This window comes from Oncorhynchus clarkii, chromosome 21 (assembly GCF_045791955.1).
Source record: "Oncorhynchus clarkii lewisi isolate Uvic-CL-2024 chromosome 21, UVic_Ocla_1.0, whole genome shotgun sequence".
NCBI classification, from domain to species: Eukaryota; Metazoa; Chordata; class Actinopteri; order Salmoniformes; family Salmonidae; genus Oncorhynchus; species Oncorhynchus clarkii.
The window spans coordinates 52,762,418-52,775,222 of record NC_092167.1 but is presented as its reverse complement, the minus strand read 5'-3'; positions in this window follow the sequence as shown (position 1 = coordinate 52,775,222).

Below are 12,805 nucleotides of genomic sequence, written 5' to 3'. Positions count from 1 at the left end.
TAGAACCCTCACAGTACTGTGCAGTATGAATGTTATACTATACATGTTGATGAGAACTAGAACCCATACAGTACTGTGCAGTATGAGTGTTATACTATACATGTTGATGAGAACTAGAACCCTCACAGTACTGTGCAGTATGAGTGTTATACTATACATGTTGATGAGAACTAGAACCCACACAGTACTGTGCAGTGTGAGTGTTATACTATACATGTTGATGAGAACTAGAACCCACACAGTACTGTGCAGTATGAGTGATTATACGATACATGTTGATGAGAACTAGAACCCTCACAGTACAGTACATTATGAGTGATTATACTATACATGTTGATGAGAACTAGAACCCTCACAGTACTGTGCAGTATGAGTGATTTTTCTATACATGTTGATGAGAACTAGAACCCTCACAGTACTGTACAGTATGAGTGATTATACTATACATGTTGATGTAAACTAGAACCCACACAGTACTGTACAGTATGAGTGATTATACTATACGTGTTGATGAGAACTAGAACCCTCACAGTACTGTACAGTATGAGTGATTATACTATACATGTTGATGAGAACTAGAACCCTCAAAGTACTCTACAGTATGAGTGTTATACTATACATGTTGATGAGAACTAGAACCCTCACAGTACTGTACAGTATGAGTGATTATACTAGACATGTTGATGATAACTAGAACCCACGCAGTACTGTGCAGTATGAGTGTTATACTATACATGTTGATGAGAACTAGAACTCTCACAGTACTGTGCAGTATGAGTGTTATGCTATACATGTTGATGAGAACTAGAACCCACACAGTACTGTGCAGTATGAGTGTTATACTATACATGTTGATGAGAACTAGAACCCTCACAGTACTGTGCAGTATGAGTGTTATACTATACATGTTGATGAGAACTAGAACCCCCACAGTACGGTGCAGTATGAGTGATTATACTATACATGTTGATGAGAACTAGAACCCACACAGTACTGTGCAGTATGAGTGATTTTACTGTACATGTTGATGAGAACTAGAACCATCACAGTACTGTACAGTATGAGTGTTATACTATACATGTTGATGAGAACTAGAACCCTCACAGTACTGTACAATATGAGTGATTATACCATACATGTTGATGAGAACTAGAACCCACGCAGTACTGTGCAGTATGAGTGTTATACTATAAATGTTGATGAGAACTAGAACCCTCACAGTACTGTGCAGTATGAATGTTATACTATACATGTTGATGAGAACTAGAACCCATACAGTACTGTGCAGTATGAGTGTTATACTATACATGTTGATGAGAACTAGAACCCTCACAGTACTGTACAGTATGAGTGATTATACTATACATGTTGATGAGAACTAGAACCCTCACAGTACTGTACAGTATGAGTGATTATACTATACGTGTTGATGAGAACTAGAACCCTCACAGTACTGTACAGTATGAGTGATTATACTATACACGTTGATGAGAACTAGAACCCTCACAGTACTGTACAGTATGAGTGTTATACTATACATGTTGATGAGAACTAGAACCCTCACAGTACTGTACAGTATGAGTGATTATACTAGACATGTTGATGATAACTAGAACCCTCACAGTACAGTACAGTATGAGTGATTATACTATACAAATTGATGAGAACTAGAACCCACGCAGTACTGTGCAGTATGAGTGTTATACTATACATGTTGATGAGAACTAGAACTCTCACAGTACTGTGCAGTATGAGTGTTATGCTATACATGTTGATGAGAACTATAACCCACACAGTACTGTGCAGTATGAGTGTTATACTATACATGTTGATGAGAACTAGAACCCTCACAGTCCTGTGCAGTATGAGTGTTATACTATACATGTTGATGAGAACTAGAACCCACACAGTACTGTGCAGTATGAGTGTTATACTATACATGTTGATGAGAACTAGAACCCACACAGTACTGTGCAGTGTGAGTGATTATACGATACATGTTGATGAGAACTAGAACCCTCACAGTACTGTGCAGTATGAATGTTATACTATACATGTTGATGAGAACTAGAACCCATACAGTACTGTGCAGTATGAGTGTTATACTATACATGTTGATGAGAACTAGAACCCTCACAGTACTGTGCAGTATGAGTGTTATACTATACATGTTGATGAGAACTAGAACCCACACAGTACTGTGCAGTGTGAGTGTTATACTTTACATGTTGATGAGAACTAGAACCCACACAGTACTGTGCAGTATGAGTGATTATACGATACATGTTGATGAGAACTAGAACCCTCACAGTACAGTACAGTATGAGTGATTATACTATACATGTTGATGAGAACTAGAACCCTCACAGTACTGTGCAGTATGAGTGATTTTTCTATACATGTTGATGAGAACTAGAACCCTCACAGTACTGTACAGTATGAGTGATTATACTATACATGTTGATGTAAACTAGAACCCACACAGTACTGTACAGTATGAGTGATTATACTATACGTGTTGATGAGAACTAGAACCCGCACAGTACTGTACAGTATGAGTGATTATACTATACATGTTGATGAGAACTAGAACCCTCAAAGTACTCTACAGTATGAGTGTTATACTATACATGTTGATGAGAACTAGAACCCTCACAGTACTGTACAGTATGAGTGATTATACTAGACATGTTGATGATAACTAGAACCCTCACAGTACAGTACAGTATGAGTGATTATACTATACAAATTGATGAGAACTAGAACCCACGCAGTACTGTGCAGTATGAGTGTTATACTATACATGTTGATGAGAACTAGAACTCTCACAGTACTGTGCAGTATGAGTGTTATGCTATACATGTTGATGAGAACTAGAACCCACACAGTACTGTGCAGTATGAGTGTTATACTATACATGTTGATGAGAACTAGAACCCTCACAGTACTGTGCAGTATGAGTGTTATACTATACATGTTGATGAGAACTAGAAACCCCACAGTACGGTGCAGTATGAGTGATTATACTATACATGTTGATGAGAACTAGAACCCACACAGTACTGTACAGTATGAGTGTTATACTATACATGTTGATGAGAACTAGAACCCTCACAGTACTGTACAGTATGAGTGATTATACCATACATGTTGATGAGAACTAGAACCCACGCAGTACTGTGCAGTATGAGTGTTATACTATAAATGTTGATGAGAACTAGAACCCTCACAGTACTGTGCAGTATGAATGTTATACTATACATGTTGATGAGAACTAGAACCCATACAGTACTGTGCAGTATGAGTGTTATACTATACATGTTGATGAGAACTAGAACCCTCACAGTACTGTGCAGTATGAGTGTTAAACTATACATGTTGATGAGAACTAGAACCCACACAGTACTGTGCAGTGTGAGTGTTATACTATACATGTTGATGAGAACTAGAACCCACACAGTACTGTGCAGTATGAGTGATTATACGATACATGTTGATGAGAACTAGAACCCTCACAGTACAGTACAGTATGAGTGATTTTTCTATACATGTTGATGAGAACTAGAACCCTCACAGTACTGTGCAGTATGAGTGATTTTTCTATACATGTTGATGAGAACTAGAACCCTCACAGTACTGTACAGTATGAGTGATTATACTATACATGTTGATGAGAACTAGAACCCTCACAGTACTGTACAGTATGAGTGATTATACTATACGTGTTGATGAGAACTAGAACCCTCACAGTACTGTACAGTATGAGTGATTATACTATACACGTTGATGAGAACTAGAACCCTCACAGTACTGTACAGTATGAGTGTTATACTATACATGTTGATGAGAACTAGAACCCTCACAGTACTGTACAGTATGAGTGATTATACTAGACATGTTGATGATAACTAGAACCCTCACAGTACAGTACAGTATGAGTGATTATACTATACAAATTGATGAGAACTAGAACCCACGCAGTACTGTGCAGTATGAGTGTTATACTATACATGTTGATGAGAACTAGAACTCTCACAGTACTGTGCAGTATGAGTGTTATGCTATACATGTTGATGAGAACTATAACCCACACAGAACTGTGCAGTATGAGTGTTATACTATACATGTTGATGAGAACTAGAACCCTCACAGTCCTGTGCAGTATGAGTGTTATACTATACATGTTGATGAGAACTAGAACCCACACAGTACTGTGCAGTATGAGTGTTATACTATACATGTTGATGAGAACTAGAACCCACACAGTACTGTGCAGTGTGAGTGATTATACGATACATGTTGATGAGAACTAGAACCCTCACAGTACTGTGCAGTATGAATGTTATACTATACATGTTGATGAGAACTAGAACCCATACAGTACTGTGCAGTATGAGTGTTATACTATACATGTTGATGAGAACTAGAACCCTCACAGTACTGTGCAGTATGAGTGTTATACTATACATGTTGATGAGAACTAGAACCCACACAGTACTGTGCAGTGTGAGTGTTATACTTTACATGTTGATGAGAACTAGAACCCACACAGTACTGTGCAGTATGAGTGATTATACGATACATGTTGATGAGAACTAGAACCCTCACAGTACAGTACAGTATGAGTGATTATACTATACATGTTGATGAGAACTAGAACCCTCACAGTACTGTGCAGTATGAGTGATTTTTCTATACATGTTGATGAGAACTAGAACCCTCACAGTACTGTACAGTATGAGTGATTATACTATACATGTTGATGTAAACTAGAACCCACACAGTACTGTACAGTATGAGTGATTATACTATACGTGTTGATGAGAACTAGAACCCTCACAGTACTGTACAGTATGAGTGATTATACTATACATGTTGATGAGAACTAGAACCCTCAAAGTACTCTACAGTATGAGTGTTATACTATACATGTTGATGAGAACTAGAACCCTCACAGTACTGTACAGTATGAGTGATTGTACTAGACATGTTGATGATAACTAGAACCCTCACAGTACAGTACAGTATGAGTGATTATACTATACAAATTGATGAGAACTAGAACCCACGCAGTACTGTGCAGTATGAGTGTTATACTATACATGTTGATGAGAACTAGAACTCTCACAGTACTGTGCAGTATGAGTGTTATGCTATACATGTTGATGAGAACTAGAACCCACACAGTACTGTGCAGTATGAGTGTTATACTATACATGTTGATGAGAACTAGAACCCTCACAGTACTGTGCAGTATGAGTGTTATACTATACATGTTGATGAGAACTAGAAACCCCACAGTACGGTGCAGTATGAGTGATTATACTATACATGTTGATGAGAACTAGAACCCACACAGTACTGTACAGTATGAGTGTTATACTATACATGTTGATGAGAACTAGAACCCTCACAGTACTGTACAGTATGAGTGATTATACCATACATGTTGATGAGAACTAGAACCCACGCAGTACTGTGCAGTATGAGTGTTATACTATAAATGTTGATGAGAACTAGAACCCTCACAGTACTGTGCAGTATGAATGTTATACTATACATGTTGATGAGAACTAGAACCCATACAGTACTGTGCAGTATGAGTGTTATACTATACATGTTGATGAGAACTAGAACCCTCACAGTACTGTGCAGTATGAGTGTTAAACTATACATGTTGATGAGAACTAGAACCCACACAGTACTGTGCAGTGTGAGTGTTATACTATACATGTTGATGAGAACTAGAACCCACACAGTACTGTGCAGTATGAGTGATTATACGATACATGTTGATGAGAACTAGAACCCTCACAGTACAGTACAGTATGAGTGATTTTTCTATACATGTTGATGAGAACTAGAACCCTCACAGTACTGTGCAGTATGAGTGATTTTTCTATACATGTTGATGAGAACTAGAACCCTCACAGTACTGTACAGTATGAGTGATTATACTATACATGTTGATGAGAACTAGAACCCTCACAGTACTGTACAGTATGAGTGATTATACTATACGTGTTGATGAGAACTAGAACCCTCACAGTACTGTACAGTATGAGTGATTATACTATACACGTTGATGAGAACTAGAACCCTCACAGTACTGTACAGTATGAGTGTTATACTATACATGTTGATGAGAACTAGAACCCTCACAGTACTGTACAGTATGAGTGATTATACTAGACATGTTGATGATAACTAGAACCCTCACAGTACAGTACAGTATGAGTGATTATACTATACAAATTGATGAGAACTAGAACCCACGCAGTACTGTGCAGTATGAGTGTTATACTATACATGTTGATGAGAACTAGAACTCTCACAGTACTGTGCAGTATGAGTGTTATGCTATACATGTTGATGAGAACTATAACCCACACAGTACTGTGCAGTATGAGTGTTATACTATACATGTTGATGAGAACTAGAACCCTCACAGTCCTGTGCAGTATGCGTGTTATACTATACATGTTGATGAGAACTAGAACCCACACAGTACTGTGCAGTATGAGTGTTATACTATACATGTTGATGAGAACTAGAACCCACACAGTACTGTGCAGTATGAGTGTTATACTATACATGTTGATGAGAACTAGAACCCACACAGTACTGTGCAGTATGAGGGATTATACTATACATGTTGATGAGAACTAGAACCCTCTCAGTACTGCGCAGTATGAGTGATTTTACTATACATGTTGATGAGAACTAGAACCCTCACAGTACTGTACAGTATGAGTGATTATACTATACATGTTGATGAGAACTAGAACCCACGCAGTACTGTGCAGTATAAGTGTTATACTATAAATGTTGATGAGAACTAGAACCCTCACAGTACTGTGCAGTATGAATGTTATACTAAACATGTTGATGAGAACTAGAACCCACACAGTACTGTGCAGTATGAGTGTTATACTATACAAGATGATGAGAACTAGAACCCTAACAGTACTGTGCAGTATGAGTGTTATACTATACATGTTGATGAGAACTAGAACCCACACAGTACTGTGCAGTATGAGTGTTATACTATACATGTTGATGAGAACTAGAACCCACACAGTACTGTGCAGTGTGAGTGATTATACGATACATGTTGATGAGAACTAGAACCCTCACAGTACTGTACAGTATGAGTGTTATACTATACATGTTGATGAGAACTAGAACCCTCACAGTACTGTACAGTATGAGTGATTATACTATACATGTTGATGAGAACTAGAACCCTCACAGTACTGTGCAGTATGAATGTTATACTATACATGTTGATGAGAACTAGAACCCATACAGTACTGTGCAGTATGAGTGTTATACTATACATGTTGATGAGAACTAGAACCCTCACAGTACTGTGCAGTATGAGTGTTAAACTATACATGTTGATGAGAACTAGAACCCACACAGTACTGTGCAGTGTGAGTGTTATACTATACATGTTGATGAGAACTAGAACCCACACAGTACTGTGCAGTATGAGTGATTATACGATACATGTTGATGAGAACTAGAACCCTCACAGTACAGTACAGTATGAGTGATTTTTCTATACATGTTGATGAGAACTAGAACCCTCACAGTACTGTGCAGTATGAGTGATTTTTCTATACATGTTGATGAGAACTAGAACCCTCACAGTACTGTACAGTATGAGTGATTATACTATACATGTTGATGAGAACTAGAACCCTCACAGTACTGTACAGTATGAGTGATTATACTATACGTGTTGATGAGAACTAGAACCCTCACAGTACTGTACAGTATGAGTGATTATACTATACACGTTGATGAGAACTAGAACCCTCACAGTACTGTACAGTATGAGTGTTATACTAAACATGTTGATGAGAACTAGAACCCTCACAGTACTGTACAGTATGAGTGATTATACTAGACATGTTGATGATAACTAGAACCCTCACAGTACAGTACAGTATGAGTGATTATACTATACAAATTGATGAGAACTAGAACCCACGCAGTACTGTGCAGTATGAGTGTTATACTATACATGTTGATGAGAACTAGAACTCTCACAGTACTGTGCAGTATGAGTGTTATGCTATACATGTTGATGAGAACTATAACCCACACAGTACTGTGCAGTATGAGTGTTATACTATACATGTTGATGAGAACTAGAACCCTCACAGTCCTGTGCAGTATGCGTGTTATACTATACATGTTGATGAGAACTAGAACCCACACAGTACTGTGCAGTATGAGTGTTATACTATACATGTTGATGAGAACTAGAACCCACACAGTACTGTGCAGTATGAGTGTTATACTATACATGTTGATGAGAACTAGAACCCACACAGTACTGTGCAGTATGAGGGATTATACTATACATGTTGATGAGAACTAGAACCCTCTCAGTACTGCGCAGTATGAGTGATTTTACTATACATGTTGATGAGAACTAGAACCCTCACAGTACTGTACAGTATGAGTGATTATACTATACATGTTGATGAGAACTAGAACCCACGCAGTACTGTGCAGTATAAGTGTTATACTATAAATGTTGATGAGAACTAGAACCCTCACAGTACTGTGCAGTATGAATGTTATACTAAACATGTTGATGAGAACTAGAACCCACACAGTACTGTGCAGTATGAGTGTTATACTATACAAGATGATGAGAACTAGAACCCTAACAGTACTGTGCAGTATGAGTGTTATACTATACATGTTGATGAGAACTAGAACCCACACAGTACTGTGCAGTATGAGTGTTATACTATACATGTTGATGAGAACTAGAACCCACACAGTACTGTGCAGTGTGAGTGATTATACGATACATGTTGATGAGAACTAGAACCCTCACAGTACTGTACAGTATGAGTGTTATACTGTACATGTTGATGAGAACTAGAACCCTCACAGTACTGTACAGTATGAGTGATTATACTATACATGTTGATGAGAACTAGAACCCTCACAGTACTGTACAGTATGAGTGGTATACTATACATGTTGATGAGAACTAGAACCCTCACAGTACTGTGCAGTAAGAGTGATTATACTATACATGTTGATGAGAACTAGAACCCTCACAGTACGGTGCAGTATGAGTGATTATACTATACATGTTGATGAGAACTAGAACCCACACAGTACTGTGCAGTATGAGTGATTTTACTATAGATGTTGATGAGAACTAGAACCATCACAGTACTGTACAGTATGAGTGTTATACTATACATGTTGATGAGAACTAGAACCCTCACAGTACTGAACAGTATGAGTGATTATACTATACATGTTGATGAGAACTAGAACCCACGCAGTACTGTGCAGTATGAGTGTTATACTATAAATGTTGATGAGAACTAGAACCCTCACAGTACTGTGCAGTATGAATGTTATACTAAACATGTTGATGAGAACTAGAACCCACACAGTACTGTGCAGTGTGAGTGATTATACGATACATGTTGATGAGAACTAGAACCCTCACAGTACAGTACAGTATGAGTGATTATACTATACATGTTGATGAGAACTAGAACCCTCACAGTACTGTGCAGTATGAGTGTTCTACTATAAATGTTGATGAGAACTAGAACCCTCACTTGCACCTGTGCAGTATGAATGTTATACTATACATGTTGATGAGAACTAGAACCCATACAGTACTGTGCAGTATGAGTGTTATACTATACATGTTGATGAGAACTAGAACCCTCACAGTACTGTGCAGTATGAGTGTTATACTATACATGTTGATGAGAACTAGAACCCACACAGTACTGTGCAGTATGAGTGATTATACGATACATGTTGATGAGAACTAGAACCCACACAGTACTGTGCAGTATGAGGGATTATACTATACATGTTGATGAGAACTAGAACCCTCTCAGTACTGCGCAGTATGAGTGATTTTACTATACATGTTGATGAGAACTAGAACCCTCACAGTACTGTACAGTATGAGTGATTATACTATACATGTTGATGAGAACTAGAACCCACGCAGTACTGTGCAGTATAAGTGTTATACTATAAATGTTGATGAGAACTAGAACCCTCACAGTACTGTGCAGTATGAATGTTATACTAAACATGTTGATGAGAACTAGAACCCACACAGTACTGTGCAGTATGAGTGTTATACTATACAAGATGATGAGAACTAGAACCCTAACAGTACTGTGCAGTATGAGTGTTATACTATACATGTTGATGAGAACTAGAACCCACACAGTACTGTGCAGTATGAGTGTTATACTATACATGTTGATGAGAACTAGAACCCACACAGTACTGTGCAGTGTGAGTGATTATACGATACATGTTGATGAGAACTAGAACCCTCACAGTACTGTACAGTATGAGTGTTATACTATACATGTTGATGAGAACTAGAACCCTCACAGTACTGTACAGTATGAGTGATTATACTATACATGTTGATGAGAACTAGAACCCTCACAGTACTGTACAGTATGAGTGGTATACTATACATGTTGATGAGAACTAGAACCCTCACAGTACTGTGCAGTAAGAGTGATTATACTATACATGTTGATGAGAACTAGAACCCTCACAGTACGGTGCAGTATGAGTGATTATACTATACATGTTGATGAGAACTAGAACCCACACAGTACTGTGCAGTATGAGTGATTTTACTATAGATGTTGATGAGAACTAGAACCATCACAGTACTGTACAGTATGAGTGTTATACTATACATGTTGATGAGAACTAGAACCCTCACAGTACTGAACAGTATGAGTGATTATACTATACATGTTGATGAGAACTAGAACCCACGCAGTACTGTGCAGTATGAGTGTTATACTATAAATGTTGATGAGAACTAGAACCCTCACAGTACTGTGCAGTATGAATGTTATACTAAACATGTTGATGAGAACTAGAACCCACACAGTACTGTGCAGTGTGAGTGATTATACGATACATGTTGATGAGAACTAGAACCCTCACAGTACAGTACAGTATGAGTGATTATACTATACATGTTGATGAGAACTAGAACCCTCACAGTACTGTGCAGTATGAGTGTTCTACTATAAATGTTGATGAGAACTAGAACCCTCACTTGCACCTGTGCAGTATGAATGTTATACTATACATGTTGATGAGAACTAGAACCCATACAGTACTGTGCAGTATGAGTGTTATACTATACATGTTGATGAGAACTAGAACCCTCACAGTACTGTGCAGTATGAGTGTTATACTATACATGTTGATGAGAACTAGAACCCACACAGTACTGTGCAGTATGAGTGATTATACGATACATGTTGATGAGAACTAGAACCCTCACAGTACAGTACAGTATGAGTGATTATACTATACATGTTGATGAGAACTAGAACCCTCACAGTACTGTGCAGTATGAGTGATTTTTCTATACATGTTGATGAGAACTAGAACCCACACAGTACTTTGCAGTATGAGTGATTATACGATACATGTTGATGAGAACTAGAACCCTCACAGTACAGTACAGTATGAGTGATTATACTATACATGTTGATGAGAACTAGAACCCTCACAGTACTGTGCAGTATGAGTGATTTTTCTATACATGTTGATGAGAACTAGAACCCTCACAGTACTGTACAGTATGAGTGATTATACTATACATGTTGATGAGAACTAGAACCCTCACAGTACTGTGCAGTAAAAGTGATTATACTATACATGTTGATGAGAACTAGAACCCTCACAGTACGGTGCAGTATGAGTGATTATACTATACATGTTGATGAGAACTAGAACCCACACAGTACTGTGCAGTATGAGTGATTTTACTATAGATGTTGATGAGAACTAGAACCATCACAGTACTGTACAGTATGAGTGTTATACTATACATGTTGATGAGAACTAGAACCCTCACAGTACTGAACAGTATGAGTGATTATACTATACATGTTGATGAGAACTAGAACCCACGCAGTACTGTGCAGTATGAGTGTTATACTATAAATGTTGATGAGAACTAGAACCCTCACAGTACTGTGCAGTATGAATGTTATACTAAACATGTTGATGAGAACTAGAACCCACACAGTACTGTGCAGTGTGAGTGATTATACGATACATGTTGATGAGAACTAGAACCCTCACAGTACAGTACAGTATGAGTGATTATACTATACATGTTGATGAGAACTAGAACCCTCACAGTACTGTGCAGTATGAGTGTTCTACTATAAATGTTGATGAGAACTAGAACCCTCACTTGCACCTGTGCAGTATGAATGTTATACTATACATGTTGATGAGAACTAGAACCCATACAGTACTGTGCAGTATGAGTGTTATACTATACATGTTGATGAGAACTAGAACCCTCACAGTACTGTGCAGTATGAGTGTTATACTATACATGTTGATGAGAACTAGAACCCACACAGTACTGTGCAGTATGAGTGATTATACGATACATGTTGATGAGAACTAGAACCCTCACAGTACAGTACAGTATGAGTGATTATACTATACATGTTGATGAGAACTAGAACCCTCACAGTACTGTGCAGTATGAGTGATTTTTCTATACATGTTGATGAGAACTAGAACCCACACAGTACTGTGCAGTATGAGTGTTATACTATACATGTTGATGAGAACTAGAACCCACACAGTACTGTGCAGTATGAGTGTTATACTATACATGTTGATGAGAACTAGAACCCACACAGTACTGTGCAGTATGAGTGTTATACTATACATGTTGATGAGAACTAGAACCCACACAGTACTGTGGAGTATGAGTGTTATACTA